Here is a 15,590-nt window from a genome sequence, read left to right as displayed (position 1 = left end):
ATTAATTTTTAAAAAAGTTTTAAAAGAAGCAAAAAAAATGCTTACAGCACCTAGGGTTCCCAAGCGGTCACCTATCTAAGTACTAACTAGGCTCGATGTTGCTTAACTTCGGTGATCGGACGAGAACCGGTGTTTTCAACGTGATATGGCCGTAAACATCAGAGAAGTAAATTTTAATGTATTTATTCTATAATATCATACTAAAGCAATTTTATTTTTCAGAACATTTGATTTCTTTCAATTTATATAGAAATTGAGGCTTTAACATTTATTTTTTTGCAACTTAAAAGCGAAAAATACGGCCGCACATATATTCATTATTTCTCATTTGCGCGATCAGTATCAATGCTGGGTATAATCTGTAAATAAATTGGTGCTATTTTATATCCGACCCAATGGATATAACGGTCGTATAACGTCATTACACCGGCATATAATAACATTGTTTCGAAAGCACTGGCGCACAAAATGTGAATTGTTTTCTGGTAAAGATGAACGTGTATAACGGGTGCCAAGCAAATAAAAACTTAAATGACCGTAAGAGTGAGAAGGAAAATAGGGAAAGTTCATAAGTCGTTAAAGTGTGCAATGTATAGGTAGTAGTATATGATGTGAATGATTAGTAAGTGTTGTTGCCAGCGTTTAACTGCTCAGCACTGTGAAGGTGAACGATAATTTGTTTTTTATAGAAAGATCGCTAAGATGGCACTGTGAAGATGAAAGATAATGTCTTTTTACCGAAGGATTGCCAAGTTATATACAAAGTGAAAGAAAGAAAAATACATTCTAAAAAATGAAAATGATTTAGTATAAGTTTATAGAATAAATAGATTAAAATTTACTGTATAGATGTTTACGGCCATATCACGTTGAAAGCACCGGTTCTCGTCCGATCACCGAAGTTAAGCAACATCGAGCCTAGTTAGTACTTAGATGGGTGACCGCTTGGGAACCCTAGGTGCTGTAAGCATTCTTTTTCTTTTTAATTTACACAAGCTGTAAATTTTAACAAGCATTAAAACAGCGGATTCAATTTATTTTCATCAGGACTTATTCTTTGTAAGCCTGGCACTTATTATATCGTCCACTTTTTGCCGAACCGCTAAGTTACAGGGACGTATACACACCACCATCGGTTGTCATGCGATGTTGGGGAACAGACACAAACATATACACGCACATACATATATATATATATATATATATATATATATATATATACACATGTATACACATGTATACGACGGGCTTCTTTCAGTTTCCGTCTACCAAAACCACTCATAAGGCTTTGGTCGTCCCGAGACTATAGTAGAAGACACTTGCCCAAGGTGCCACGCAGTGGGTCTGAACCCGGAACCATGTGGTTGGAAAAGTTAAGCATCCCAACGGGCATCATCTGGCACCTCGGTAAGGCGAGTTGCAAACAATGACTAAAAGTTCGTGCTTAGTGGTCCAGTCCCTACAAACATATCGAATGCCAGAGGTTGAAAGAGATAGTTCACTGCCAGTTCCCAGAACAAGCATATGAATTTTTTTAGAAACTAACGCAACTATTATCTCCCTTTATAGAGTCACAGAATATGCAAATCGTTTGAATTATGGGAGAGAATGCTTTACACTATTTGTTCCTGTTCTCTCAGGTTGATGGTTGTTCAACAGTGAACATGACATGAAAGCTATTTTCAATATCTTCACGGGAAAACTTTTCAGCTGCACGATCATCACTGTCAACAAGTTTCATGGATAAGTAGTAGTCTTACAAGAGGTTCCCACCCGCTGAATTTTGGTTAATCTGCGTATGCTGTCTGTATTTCATATTGAAAGTAAATCGAATCCACTTTCTTTTATCATATTATATTGTCAAAATTCAATTTGTTTAAATTAATTTTTAAAAAAGTTTTAAAAGAAGCAAAAAAAATGCTTACAGCACCTAGGGTTCCCAAGCGGTCACCCATCTAAGTACTAACTAGGCTCGATGTTGCTTAACTTCGGTGATCGGACGAGAACCGGTGTTTTCAACGTGATATGGCCGTAAACATCAGAGAAGTAAATTTTAATGTATTTATTCTATAATATCATACTAAAGCAATTTTATTTTTCAGAACATTTGATTTCTTTCAATTTATATAGAAATTGAGGCTTTAACATTTATTTTTTTGCAACTTAAAAGCGAAAAATACGGCCGCACATATATTCATTATTTCTCATTTGCGCGATCAGTATCAATGCTGGGTATAATCTGTAAATAAATTGGTGCTATTTTATATCCGACCCAATGGATATAACGGTCGTATAACGTCATTACACCGGCATATAATAACATTGTTTCGAAAGCACTGGCGCACAAAATGTGAATTGTTTTCTGGTAAAGATGAACGTGTATAGCGGGTGCCAAGCAAATAAAAACTTAAATGACCGTAAGAGTGAGAAGGAAAATAGGGAAAGTTAATAAGTCGTTAAAGTGTGCAATGTATAGGTAGTAGTATATGATGTGAATGATTAGTAAGTGTTGTTGCCAGCGTTTAACTGTTCAGCACTGTGAAGGTGAACGATAATTTGTTTTTTATAGAAAGATCGCTAAGATGGCACTGTGAAGATGAAAGATAATGTCTTTTTACCGAAGGATTGCCAAGTTATATACAAAGTGAAAGAAAGAAAAATACATTCTAAAAAATGAAAATGATTTAGTATAAGTTTATAGAATAAATAGATTAAAATTTACTGTATAGATGTTTACGGCCATATCACGTTGAAAGCACCGGTTCTCGTCCGATCACCGAAGTTAAGCAACATCGAGCCTAGTTAGTACTTAGATGGGTGACCGCTTGGGAACCCTAGGTGCTGTAAGCATTCTTTTTCTTTTTAATTTACACAAGCTGTAAATTTTAACAAGCATTAAAACAGCGGATTCAATTTATTTTCATCAGGACTTATTCTTTGTAAGCCTGGCACTTATTATATCGTCAACTTTTTGCCGAACCGCTAAGTTACAGGGACGTATACACACCACCATCGGTTGTCATGCGATGTTGGGGAACAGACACAAACATATACACGCACATACATACATATATATATATATATATATATATATATATATATATACACATGTATACACATGTATACGACGGGCTTCTTTCAGTTTCCGTCTACCAAAACCACTCATAAGGCTTTGGTCGTCCCGAGACTATAGTAGAAGACACTTGCCCAAGGTGCCACGCAGTGGGTCTGAACCCGGAACCATGTGGTTGGAAAAGTTAAGCATCCCAACGGGCATCATCTGGCACCTCGGTAAGGCGAGTTGCAAACAATGACTAAAAGTTCGTGCTTAGTGGTCCAGTCCCTACAAACATATCGAATGCCAGAGGTTGAAAGAGATAGTTCACTGCCAGTTCCCAGAACAAGCATATGAATTTTTTTAGAAACTAACGCAACTATTATCTCCCTTTATAGAGTCACAGAATATGCAAATCGTTTGAATTATGGGAGAGAATGCTTTACACTATTTGTTCCTGTTCTCTCAGGTTGATGGTTGTTCAACAGTGAACATGACATGAAAGCTATTTTCAATATCTTCACGGGAAAACTTTTCAGCTGCACGATCATCACTGTCAACAAGTTTCATGGATAAGTAGTAGTCTTACAAGAGGTTCCCACCCGCTGAATTTTGGTTAATCTGCGTATGCTTTCTGTATTTCATATTGAAAGTAAATCGAATCCACTTTCTTTTATCATATTACATTGTAAAAAATTCAATTTGTTTAAATTAATTTTTAAAAAAATGTTAAAAGAAGCAAAAAAAATGCTTACAGCACCTAGGGTTCCCAAGCGGTCACCCATCTAAGTACTAACTAGGCTCGATGTTGCTTAACTTCGGTGATCGGACGAAAACCGGTGTTTTCAACGTGATATGGCCGTAAACATCAGAGAAGTAAATTTTAATGTATTTATTCTATAATATCATACTAAAGCAATTTTATTTTTCAGAACATTTGATTTCTTTCAATTTATATAGAAATTGAGGCTTTAACATTTATTTTTTTGCAACTTAAAAGCGAAAAATACGGCCGCACATATATTCATTATTTCTCATTTGCGCGATCAGTATCAATGCTGGGTATAATCTGTAAATAAATTGGTGCTATTTTATATCCGACCCAATGGATATAACGGTCGTATAACGTCATTACACCGGCATATAATAACATTGTTTCGAAAGCACTGGCGCACAAAATGTGAATTGTTTTCTGGTAAAGATGAACGTGTATAACGGGTGCCAAGCAAATAAAAACTTAAATGACCGTAAGAGTGAGAAGGAAAATAGGGAAAGTTCATAAGTCGTTAAAGTGTGCAATGTATAGGTAGTAGTATATGATGTGAATGATTAGTAAGTGTTGTTGCCAGCGTTTAACTGTTCAGCACTGTGAAGGTGAACGATAATTTGTTTTTTATAGAAAGATCGCTAAGATGGCACTGTGAAGATGAAAGATAATGTCTTTTTACCGAAGGATTGCCAAGTTATATACAAAGTGAAAGAAAGAAAAATACATTCTAAAAAATGAAAATGATTTAGTATAAGTTTATAGAATAAATAGATTAAAATTTACTGTATAGATGTTTACGGCCATATCACGTTGAAAGCACCGGTTCTCGTCCGATCACCGAAGTTAAGCAACATCGAGCCTAGTTAGTACTTAGATGGGTGACCGCTTGGGAACCCTAGGTGCTGTAAGCATTCTTTTTCTTTTTAATTTACACAAGCTGTAAATTTTAACAAGCATTAAAACAGCGGATTCAATTTATTTTCATCAGGACTTATTCTTTGTAAGCCTGGCACTTATTATATCGTCCACTTTTTGCCGAACCGCTAAGTTACAGGGACGTATACACACCACCATCGGTTGTCATGCGATGTTGGGGAACAGACACAAACATATACACGCACATACATACATATATATATATATATATATATATATATATATATACACATGTATACACATGTATACGACGGGCTTCTTTCAGTTTCCGTCTACCAAAACCACTCATAAGGCTTTGGTCGTCCCGAGACTATAGTAGAAGACACTTGCCCAAGGTGCCACGCAGTGGGTCTGAACCCGGAACCATGTGGTTGGAAAAGTTAAGCATCCCAACGGGCATCATCTGGCACCTCGGTAAGGCGAGTTGCAAACAATGACTAAAAGTTCGTGCTTAGTGGTCCAGTCCCTACAAACATATCGAATGCCAGAGGTTGAAAGAGATAGTTCACTGCCAGTTCCCAGAACAAGCATATGAATTTTTTTAGAAATTAACGCAACTATTATCTCCCTTTATAGAGTCACAGTATATGCAAATCGTTTGAATTATGGGAGAGAATGCTTTACACTATTTGTTCCTGTTCTCTCAGGTTGATGGTTGTTCAACAGTGAACATGACATGAAAGCTATTTTCAATATCTTCACGGGAAAACTTTTCAGCTGCACGATCATCACTGTCAACAAGTTTCATGGATAAGTAGTAGTCTTACAAGAGGTTCCCACCCGCTGAATTTTGGTTAATCTGCGTATGCTGTCTGTATTTCATATTGAAAGTAAATCGAATCCACTTTCTTTTATCATATTATATTGTCAAAATTCAATTTGTTTAAATTAATTTTTAAAAAAGTTTTAAAAGAAGCAAAAAAAATGCTTACAGCACCTAGGGTTCCCAAGCGGTCACCCATCTAAGTACTAACTAGGCTCGATGTTGCTTAACTTCGGTGATCGGACGAGAACCGGTGTTTTCAACGTGATATGGCCGTAAACATCAGAGAAGTAAATTTTAATGTATTTATTCTATAATATCATACTAAAGCAATTTTATTTTTCAGAACATTTGATTTCTTTCAATTTATATAGAAATTGAGGCTTTAACATTTATTTTTTTGCAACTTAAAAGCGAAAAATACGGCCGCACATATATTCATTATTTCTCATTTGCGCGATCAGTATCAATGCTGGGTATAATCTGTAAATAAATTGGTGCTATTTTATATCCGACCCAATGGATATAACGGTCGTATAACGTCATTACACCGGCATATAATAACATTGTTTCGAAAGCACTGGCGCACAAAATGTGAATTGTTTTCTGGTAAAGATGAACGTGTATAGCGGGTGCCAAGCAAATAAAAACTTAAATGACCGTAAGAGTGAGAAGGAAAATAGGGAAAGTTAATAAGTCGTTAAAGTGTGCAATGTATAGGTAGTAGTATATGATGTGAATGATTAGTAAGTGTTGTTGCCAGCGTTTAACTGTTCAGCACTGTGAAGGTGAACGATAATTTGTTTTTTATAGAAAGATCGCTAAGATGGCACTGTGAAGATGAAAGATAATGTCTTTTTACCGAAGGATTGCCAAGTTATATACAAAGTGAAAGAAAGAAAAATACATTCTAAAAAATGAAAATGATTTAGTATAAGTTTATAGAATAAATAGATTAAAATTTACTGTATAGATGTTTACGGCCATATCACGTTGAAAGCACCGGTTCTCGTCCGATCACCGAAGTTAAGCAACATCGAGCCTAGTTAGTACTTAGATGGGTGACCGCTTGGGAACCCTAGGTGCTGTAAGCATTCTTTTTCTTTTTAATTTACACAAGCTGTAAATTTTAACAAGCATTAAAACAGCGGATTCAATTTATTTTCATCAGGACTTATTCTTTGTAAGCCTGGCACTTATTATATCGGCCACTTTTTGCCGAACCGCTAAGTTACAGGGACGTATACACACCACCATCGGTTGTCATGCGATGTTGGGGAACAGACACAAACATATACACGCACATACATACATATATATATATATATATATATATATATATATATATATATATATACACATGTATACACATGTATACGACGGGCTTCTTTCAGTTTCCGTCTACCAAAACCACTCATAAGGCTTTGGTCGTCCCGAGACTATAGTAGAAGACACTTGCCCAAGGTGCCACGCAGTGGGTCTGAACCCGGAACCATGTGGTTGGAAAAGTTAAGCATCCCAACGGGCATCATCTGGCACCTCGGTAAGGCGAGTTGCAAACAATGACTAAAAGTTCGTGCTTAGTGGTCCAGTCCCTACAAACATATCGAATGCCAGAGGTTGAAAGAGATAGTTCACTGCCAGTTCCCAGAACAAGCATATGAATTTTTTTAGAAACTAACGCAACTATTATCTCCCTTTATAGAGTCACAGAATATGCAAATCGTTTGAATTATGGGAGAGAATGCTTTACACTATTTGTTCCTGTTCTCTCAGGTTGATGGTTGTTCAACAGTGAACATGACATGAAAGCTATTTTCAATATCTTCACGGGAAAACTTTTCAACTGCACGATCATCACTGTCAACAAGTTTCATGGATAAGTAGTAGTCTTACAAGAGGTTCCCACCCGCTGAATTTTGGTTAATCTGCGTATGCTGTCTGTATTTCATATTGAAAGTAAATCGAATCCACTTTCTTTTATCATATTATATTGTCAAAATTCAATTTGTTTAAATTAATTTTTAAAAAAGTTTTAAAAGAAGCAAAAAAAATGCTTACAGCACCTAGGGTTCCCAAGCGGTCACCCATCTAAGTACTAACTAGGCTCGATGTTGCATAACTTCGGTGATCGGACGAGAACCGGTGTTTTCAACGTGATATGGCCGTAAACATCAGAGAAGTAAATTTTAATGTATTTATTCTATAATATCATACTAAAGCAATTTTATTTTTCAGAACATTTGATTTCTTTCAATTTATATAGAAATTGAGGCTTTAACATTTATTTTTTTGCAACTTAAAAGCGAAAAATACGGCCGCACATATATTCATTATTTCTCATTTGCGCGATCAGTATCAATGCTGGGTATAATCTGTAAATAAATTGGTGCTATTTTATATCCGACCCAATGGATATAACGGTCGTATAACGTCATTACACCGGCATATAATAACATTGTTTCGAAAGCACTGGCGCACAAAATGTGAATTGTTTTCTGGTAAAGATGAACGTGTATAGCGGGTGCCAAGCAAATAAAAACTTAAATGACCGTAAGAGTGAGAAGGAAAATAGGGAAAGTTAATAAGTCGTTAAAGTGTGCAATGTATAGGTAGTAGTATATGATGTGAATGATTAGTAAGTGTTGTTGCCAGCGTTTAACTGTTCAGCACTGTGAAGGTGAACGATAATTTGTTTTTTATAGAAAGATCGCTAAGATGGCACTGTGAAGATGAAAGATAATGTCTTTTTACCGAAGGATTGCCAAGTTATATACAAAGTGAAAGAAAGAAAAATACATTCTAAAAAATGAAAATGATTTAGTATAAGTTTATAGAATAAATAGATTAAAATTTACTGTATAGATGTTTACGGCCATATCACGTTGAAAGCACCGGTTCTCGTCCGATCACCGAAGTTAAGCAACATCGAGCGTAGTTAGTACTTAGATGGGAGACCGCTTGGGAACCCTAGGTGCTGTAAGCATTCTTTTTCTTTTTAATTTACACAAGCTGTAAATTTTAACAAGCATTAAAACAGCGGATTCAATTTATTTTCATCAGGACTTATTCTTTGTAAGCCTGGCACTTATTATATCGTCCACTTTTTGCCGAACCGCTAAGTTACAGGGACGTATACACACCACCATCGGTTGTCATGCGATGTTGGGGAACAGACACAAACATATACACGCACATACATACATATATATATATATATATACACATGTATACACATGTATACGACGGGCTTCTTTCAGTTTCCGTCTACCAAAACCACTCATAAGGCTTTGGTCGTCCCGAGACTATAGTAGAAGACACTTGCCCAAGGTGCCACGCAGTGGGTCTGAACCCGGAACCATGTGGTTGGAAAAGTTAAGCATCCCAACGGGCATCATCTGGCACCTCGGTAAGGCGAGTTGCAAACAATGACTAAAAGTTCGTGCTTAGTGGTCCAGTCCCTACAAACATATCGAATGCCAGAGGTTGAAAGAGATAGTTCACTGCCAGTTCCCAGAACAAGCATATGAATTTTTTTAGAAACTAACGCAACTATTATCTCCCTTTATAGAGTCACAGAATATGCAAATCGTTTGAATTATGGGAGAGAATGCTTTACACTATTTGTTCCTGTTCTCTCAGGTTGATGGTTGTTCAACAGTGAACTTGACATGAAAGCTATTTTCAATATCTTCACGGGAAAACTTTTCAGCTGCACGATCATCACTGTCAACAAGTTTCATGGATAAGTAGTAGTCTTACAAGAGGTTCCCACCCGCTGAATTTTGGTTAATCTGCGTATGCTTTCTGTATTTCATATTGAAAGTAAATCGAATCCACTTTCTTTTATCATATTACATTGTAAAAAATTCAATTTGTTTAAATTAATTTTTAAAAAAATGTTAAAAGAAGCCAAAAAAATGCTTACAGCACCTAGGGTTCCCAAGCGGTCACCCATCTAAGTACTAACTAGGCTCGATGTTGCTTAACTTCGGTGATCGGACGAGAACCGGTGTTTTCAACGTGATATGGCCGTAAACATCAGAGAAGTAAATTTTAATGTATTTATTCTATAATATCATACTAAAGCAATTTTATTTTTCAGAACATTTGATTTCTTTCAATTTATATAGAAATTGAGGCTTTAACATTTATTTTTTTGCAACTTAAAAGCGAAAAATACGGCCGCACATATATTCATTATTTCTCATTTGCGCGATCAGTATCAATGCTGGGTATAATCTGTAAATAAATTGGTGCTATTTTATATCCGACCCAATGGATATAACGGTCGTATAACGTCATTACACCGGCATATAATAACATTGTTTCGAAAGCACTGGCGCACAAAATGTGAATTGTTTTCTGGTAAAGATGAACGTGTATAACGGGTGCCAAGCAAATAAAAACTTAAATGACCGTAAGAGTGAGAAGGAAAATAGGGAAAGTTCATAAGTCGTTAAAGTGTGCAATGTATAGGTAGTAGTATATGATGTGAATGATTAGTAAGTGTTGTTGCCAGCGTTTAACTGTTCAGCACTGTGAAGGTGAACGATAATTTGTTTTTTATAGAAAGATCGCTAAGATGGCACTGTGAAGATGAAAGATAATGTCTTTTTACCGAAGGATTGCCAAGTTATATACAAAGTGAAAGAAAGAAAAATACATTCTAAAAAATGAAAATGATTTAGTATAAGTTTATAGAATAAATAGATTAAAATTTACTGTATAGATGTTTACGGCCATATCACGTTGAAAGCACCGGTTCTCGTCCGATCACCGAAGTTAAGCAACATCGAGCCTAGTTAGTACTTAGATGGGTGACCGCTTGGGAACCCTAGGTGCTGTAAGCATTCTTTTTCTTTTTAATTTACACAAGCTGTAAATTTTAACAAGCATTAAAACAGCGGATTCAATTTATTTTCATCAGGACTTATTCTTTGTAAGCCTGGCACTTATTATATCGTCCACTTTTTGCCGAACCGCTAAGTTACAGGGACGTATACACACCACCATCGGTTGTCATGCGATGTTGGGGAACAGACACAAACATATACACGCACATACATACATACATATATATATATATATATATATATATATATATATATATATATATATATATATATATATATATACACATGTATACACATGTATACGACGGGCGTCTTTCAGTTTCCGTCTACCAAAACCACACATAAGGCTTTGGTCGTCGCGAGACTATAGTAGAAGACACTTGCCCAAGGTGCCACGCAGTGGGACTGAACCCGGAACCATGTGGTTGGAAAAGTTAAGCATCCCAACGGGCATCATCTGGCACCTCGGTAAGGCGAGCTGCAAACAATGACTAAAAGTTCGTGCTTAGTGGTCCAGTCCCTACAAACATATCGAATGCCAGAGGTTGAAAGAGATAGTTCACTGCCAGTTCCCAGAACAAGGATATGAATTTTTTTAGAAACTAACGCAACTATTATCTCCCTTTATAGAGTCACAGAATATGCAAATCGTTTGAATTATGGGAGAGAATGCTTTACACTATTTGTTCCTGTTCTCTCAGGTTGATGGTTGTTCAACAGTGAACATGACATGAAAGCTATTTTCAATATCTTCACGGGAAAACTTTTCAGCTGCACGATCATCACTGTCAACAAGTTTCATGGATAAGTAGTAGTCTCACAAGAGGTTCCCACCCGCTGAATTTTGGTTAATCTGCGTATGCTTTCTGTATTTCATATTGAAAGTAAATCGAATCCACTTTCTTTTATCATATTACATTATCAAAATTCAATTTGTTTAAATTAATTTTTAAAAAAATGTTAAAAGAAGCAAAAAAAAATGCTTACAGCACCTAGGGTTCCCAAGCGGTCACCCATCTAAGTACTAACTAGGCTCGATGTTGCTTAACTTCGGTGATCGGACGAGAACCGGTGTTTTCAACGTGATATGGCCGTGAACATCAGAGAAGTAAATTTTAATGTATTTATTCTATAATATCATACTAACGCAATTTTATTTTTCAGAACATTTGATTTCTTTCAATTTATATAGAAATTGAGGCTTTAACATTTATTTTTTTGCAACTTAAAAGCGAAAAATACGGCCGCACATATATTCATTATTTCTCATTTGCGCGATCAGTATCAATGCTGGTTATAATCTGTAAATAAATTGGTGCTATTTTATATCCGACCCAATGGATATAACGGTCGTATAACGTCATTACACCGGCATATAATAACATTGTTTCGAAAGCACTGGCGCACAAAATGTGAATTGTTTTCTGGTAAAGATGAACGTGTATAACGGGTGCCAAGCAAATAAAAACTTAAATGACCGTAAGAGTGAGAAGGAAAATAGGGAAAGTTCATAAGTCGTTAAAGTGTGCAACGTATAGGTAGTAGTATATGATGTGAATGATTAGTAAGTGTTGTTGCCAGCGTTTAACTGTTCAGCACTGTGAAGGTGAACGATAATTTGTTTTTTATAGAAAGATCGCTAAGATGGCACTGTGAAGATGAAAGATAATGTCTTTTTACCGAAGGATTGCCAAGTTTTATACAAAGTGAAAGAAAGAAAAATACATTCTAAAAAATGAAAATGATTTAGTATAAGTTTATAGAATAAATAGATTAAAATTTACTGTATAGATGTTTACGGCCATATCACGTTGAAAGCACCGGTTCTCGTCCGATCACCGAAGTTAAGCAACATCGAGCCTAGTTAGTACTTAGATGGGTGACCGCTTGGGAACCCTAGGTGCTGTAAGCATTCTTTTTCTTTTTAATTTAGACAAGCTGTAAATTTTAACAAGCATTAAAACAGCGGATTCAATTTATTTTCATCAGGACATATTCTTTGTAAGCCTGGCACTTATTATATCGTCCACTTTTTGCCGAACCGCTAAGTTACAGGGACGTATACACACCACCATCGGTTGTCATGCGATGTTGGGGAACAGACACAAACATATACACGCACATACATACATATATATATATATATATATATATATATATATATATATATATATATATACACATGTATACACATGTATACGACGGGCTTCTTTCAGTTTCCGTCTACCAAAACCACTCATAAGGCTTTGGTCGTCCCGAGACTATAGTAGAAGACACTTGCCCAAGGTGCCACGCAGTGGGTCTGAACCCGGAACCATGTGGTTGGAAAAGTTAAGCATCCCAACGGGCATCATCTGGCACCTCGGTAAGGCGAGTTGCAAACAATGACTAAAAGTTCGTGCTTAGTGGTCCAGTCCCTACAAACATATCGAATGCCAGAGGTTGAAAGAGATAGTTCACTGCCAGTTCCCAGAACAAGGATATGAATTTTTTTAGAAACTAACGCAACTATTATCTCCCTTTATAGAGTCACAGAATATGCAAATTGTTTGAATTATGGGAGAGAATGCTTTACACTATTTGTTCCTGTTCTCTCAGGTTGATGGTTGTTCAACAGTGAACATGACATGAAAGCTATTTTCAATATCTTCACGGGAAAACTTTTCAGCTGCACGATCATCACTGTCAACAAGTTTCATGGATAAGTAGTAGTCTTACAAGAGGTCCCCACCCGCTGAATTTTGGTTAATCTGCGTATGCTTTCTGTATTTCATATTGAAAGTAAATCGAATCCACTTTCTTTTATCATATTACATTGTCAAAATTCAATTTGTTTAAATTAATTTTTAAAAAAATGTTAAAAGAAGCCAAAAAAATGCTTACAGCACCTAGGGTTCCCAAGCGGTCACCCATCTAAGTACTAACTAGGCTCGATGTTGCTTAACTTCGGTGATCGGACGAGAACCGGTGTTTTCAACGTGATATGGCCGTAAACATCAGAGAAGTAAATTTTAATGTATTTATTCTATAATATCATACTAAAGCAATTTTATTTTTCAGAACATTTGATTTCTTTCAATTTATATAGAAATTGAGGCTTTAACATTTATTTTTTTGCAACTTAAAAGCGAAAAATACGGCCGCACATATATTCATTATTTCTCATTTGCGCGATCAGTATCAATGCTGGGTATAATCTGTAAATAAATTGGTGCTATTTTATATCCGACCCAATGGATATAACGGTCGTATAACGTCATTACACCGGCATATAATAACATTGTTTCGAAAGCACTGGCGCACAAAATGTGAATTGTTTTCTGGTAAAGATGAACGTGTATAACGGGTGCCAAGCAAATAAAAACTTAAATGACCGTAAGAGTGAGAAGGAAAATAGGGAAAGTTCATAAGTCGTTAAAGTGTGCAATGTATAGGTAGTAGTATATGATGTGAATGATTAGTAAGTGTTGTTGCCAGCGTTTAACTGTTCAGCACTGTGAAGGTGAACGATAATTTGTTTTTTATAGAAAGATCGCTAAGATGGCACTGTGAAGATGAAAGATAATGTCTTTTTACCGAAGGATTGCCAAGTTATATACAAAGTGAAAGAAAGAAAAATACATTCTAAAAAATGAAAATGATTTAGTATAAGTTTATAGAATAAATAGAATAAAATTTACTGTATAGATGTTTACGGCCATATCACGTTGAAAGCACCGGTTCTCGTCCGATCACCGAAGTTAAACAACATCGAGCCTAGTTAGTACTTAGATGGGTGACCGCTTGGGAACCCTAGGTGCTGTAAGCATTCTTTTTCTTTTTAATTTACACAAGCTGTAAATTTTAACAAGCATTAAAACAGCGGATTCAATATATTTTCATCAGGACTTATTCTTTGTAAGCCTGGCACTTATTATATCGTCCACTTTTTGCCGAACCGCTAAGTTACAGGGACGTATACACACCACCATCGGTTGTCATGCGATGTTGGGGAACAGACACAAACATATACACGCACATACATACATACATATATATATATATATATATATATATATATATATATATATATATATATATATATATATATATATATATACACATGTATACACATGTATACGACGGGCGTCTTTCAGTTTCCGTCTACCAAAACCACACATAAGGCTTTGGTCGTCGCGAGACTATAGTAGAAGACACTTGCCCAAGGTGCCACGCAGTGGGACTGAACCCGGAACCATGTGGTTGGAAAAGTTAAGCATCCCAACGGGCATCATCTGGCACCTCGGTAAGGCGAGCTGCAAACAATGACTAAAAGTTCGTGCTTAGTGGTCCAGTCCCTACAAACATATCGAATGCCAGAGGTTGAAAGAGATAGTTCACTGCCAGTTCCCAGAACAAGGATATGAATTTTTTTAGAAACTAACGCAACTATTATCTCCCTTTATAGAGTCACAGAATATGCAAATCGTTTGAATTATGGGAGAGAATGCTTTACACTATTTGTTCCTGTTCTCTCAGGTTGATGGTTGTTCAACAGTGAACATGACATGAAAGCTATTTTCAATATCTTCACGGGAAAACTTTTCAGCTGCACGATCATCACTGTCAACAAGTTTCATGGATAAGTAGTAGTCTCACAAGAGGTTCCCACCCGCTGAATTTTGGTTAATCTGCGTATGCTTTCTGTATTTCATATTGAAAGTAAATCGAATCCACTTTCTTTTATCATATTACATTATCAAAATTCAATTTGTTTAAATTAATTTTTAAAAAAATGTTAAAAGAAGCAAAAAAAATGCTTACAGCACCTAGGGTTCCCAAGCGGTCACCCATCTAAGTACTAACTAGGCTCGATGTTGCTTAACTTCGGTGATCGGACGAGAACCGGTGTTTTCAACGTGATATGGCCGTAAACATCAGAGAAGTAAATTTTAATGTATTTATTCTATAATATCATACTAACGCAATTTTATTTTTCAGAACATTTGATTTCTTTCAATTTATATAGAAATTGAGGCTTTAACGTTTATTTTTTTGCAACTTAAAAGCGAAAAATACGGCCGCACATATATTCATTATTTCTCATTTGCGCGATCAGTATCAATGCTGGTTATAATCTGTAAATAAATTGGCGCTATTTTATATCCGACCCAATGGATATAACGGTCGTATAACGTCATTACACCGGCATATAATAACATTGTTTCGAAA

General features: G+C 35.9%; 17 non-coding genes across 17 annotated transcripts; 8 read left to right on the top strand and 9 right to left on the bottom strand.

Annotated features, from left to right (window-relative positions):
* Positions 1-38: 38 nt before the first annotated feature.
* On the bottom strand, positions 39-157 carry LOC149129724 (5S ribosomal RNA). Its single transcript, XR_016239402.1, has one exon. It is a non-coding gene; the product is annotated as a 5S ribosomal RNA (ribosomal RNA).
* Positions 158-851: 694 nt separating this feature from the next.
* LOC149129723 (5S ribosomal RNA) lies at positions 852-970 on the top strand. The gene has a single exon (XR_016239844.1). It is a non-coding gene; the product is annotated as a 5S ribosomal RNA (ribosomal RNA).
* Positions 971-1,918: 948 nt separating this feature from the next.
* Positions 1,919-2,037, bottom strand: LOC149129722 (5S ribosomal RNA). Its single transcript, XR_016239579.1, has one exon. It is a non-coding gene; the product is annotated as a 5S ribosomal RNA (ribosomal RNA).
* A 694-nt stretch (positions 2,038-2,731) lies between these two features.
* On the top strand, positions 2,732-2,850 carry LOC149129721 (5S ribosomal RNA). Its single transcript, XR_016239843.1, has one exon. It is a non-coding gene; the product is annotated as a 5S ribosomal RNA (ribosomal RNA).
* Positions 2,851-3,803: 953 nt separating this feature from the next.
* LOC149129720 (5S ribosomal RNA) lies at positions 3,804-3,922 on the bottom strand. The gene has a single exon (XR_016239337.1). It is a non-coding gene; the product is annotated as a 5S ribosomal RNA (ribosomal RNA).
* Positions 3,923-4,616: 694 nt separating this feature from the next.
* LOC149129719 (5S ribosomal RNA) lies at positions 4,617-4,735 on the top strand. The gene has a single exon (XR_016239841.1). It is a non-coding gene; the product is annotated as a 5S ribosomal RNA (ribosomal RNA).
* A 950-nt stretch (positions 4,736-5,685) lies between these two features.
* LOC149129718 (5S ribosomal RNA) lies at positions 5,686-5,804 on the bottom strand. Its single transcript, XR_016239578.1, has one exon. It is a non-coding gene; the product is annotated as a 5S ribosomal RNA (ribosomal RNA).
* A 694-nt stretch (positions 5,805-6,498) lies between these two features.
* On the top strand, positions 6,499-6,617 carry LOC149129717 (5S ribosomal RNA). Its single transcript, XR_016239840.1, has one exon. It is a non-coding gene; the product is annotated as a 5S ribosomal RNA (ribosomal RNA).
* A 960-nt stretch (positions 6,618-7,577) lies between these two features.
* Positions 7,578-7,696, bottom strand: LOC149129716 (5S ribosomal RNA). Its single transcript, XR_016239443.1, has one exon. It is a non-coding gene; the product is annotated as a 5S ribosomal RNA (ribosomal RNA).
* Positions 7,697-8,390: 694 nt separating this feature from the next.
* LOC149129715 (5S ribosomal RNA) lies at positions 8,391-8,509 on the top strand. Its single transcript, XR_016239498.1, has one exon. It is a non-coding gene; the product is annotated as a 5S ribosomal RNA (ribosomal RNA).
* A 935-nt stretch (positions 8,510-9,444) lies between these two features.
* Positions 9,445-9,563, bottom strand: LOC149129714 (5S ribosomal RNA). The gene has a single exon (XR_016239577.1). It is a non-coding gene; the product is annotated as a 5S ribosomal RNA (ribosomal RNA).
* Positions 9,564-10,257: 694 nt separating this feature from the next.
* Positions 10,258-10,376, top strand: LOC149129713 (5S ribosomal RNA). The gene has a single exon (XR_016239839.1). It is a non-coding gene; the product is annotated as a 5S ribosomal RNA (ribosomal RNA).
* A 983-nt stretch (positions 10,377-11,359) lies between these two features.
* LOC149129712 (5S ribosomal RNA) lies at positions 11,360-11,478 on the bottom strand. The gene has a single exon (XR_016239373.1). It is a non-coding gene; the product is annotated as a 5S ribosomal RNA (ribosomal RNA).
* Positions 11,479-12,172: 694 nt separating this feature from the next.
* LOC149129711 (5S ribosomal RNA) lies at positions 12,173-12,291 on the top strand. Its single transcript, XR_016239838.1, has one exon. It is a non-coding gene; the product is annotated as a 5S ribosomal RNA (ribosomal RNA).
* A 964-nt stretch (positions 12,292-13,255) lies between these two features.
* On the bottom strand, positions 13,256-13,374 carry LOC149129710 (5S ribosomal RNA). The gene has a single exon (XR_016239576.1). It is a non-coding gene; the product is annotated as a 5S ribosomal RNA (ribosomal RNA).
* Positions 13,375-14,068: 694 nt separating this feature from the next.
* LOC149129709 (5S ribosomal RNA) lies at positions 14,069-14,187 on the top strand. Its single transcript, XR_016240007.1, has one exon. It is a non-coding gene; the product is annotated as a 5S ribosomal RNA (ribosomal RNA).
* A 988-nt stretch (positions 14,188-15,175) lies between these two features.
* LOC149129708 (5S ribosomal RNA) lies at positions 15,176-15,294 on the bottom strand. Its single transcript, XR_016239575.1, has one exon. It is a non-coding gene; the product is annotated as a 5S ribosomal RNA (ribosomal RNA).
* Between the last annotated feature and the right edge of the window lie 296 nt (positions 15,295-15,590).

Source organism: Octopus bimaculoides, unplaced genomic scaffold (assembly GCF_046866305.1).
Source record: "Octopus bimaculoides isolate indiv1 unplaced genomic scaffold, ASM4686630v1 contig39, whole genome shotgun sequence".
In the NCBI taxonomy this organism is placed as follows: domain Eukaryota; kingdom Metazoa; phylum Mollusca; class Cephalopoda; order Octopoda; family Octopodidae; genus Octopus; species Octopus bimaculoides.
This window is presented reverse-complemented; position numbering and strand designations above follow the sequence as displayed.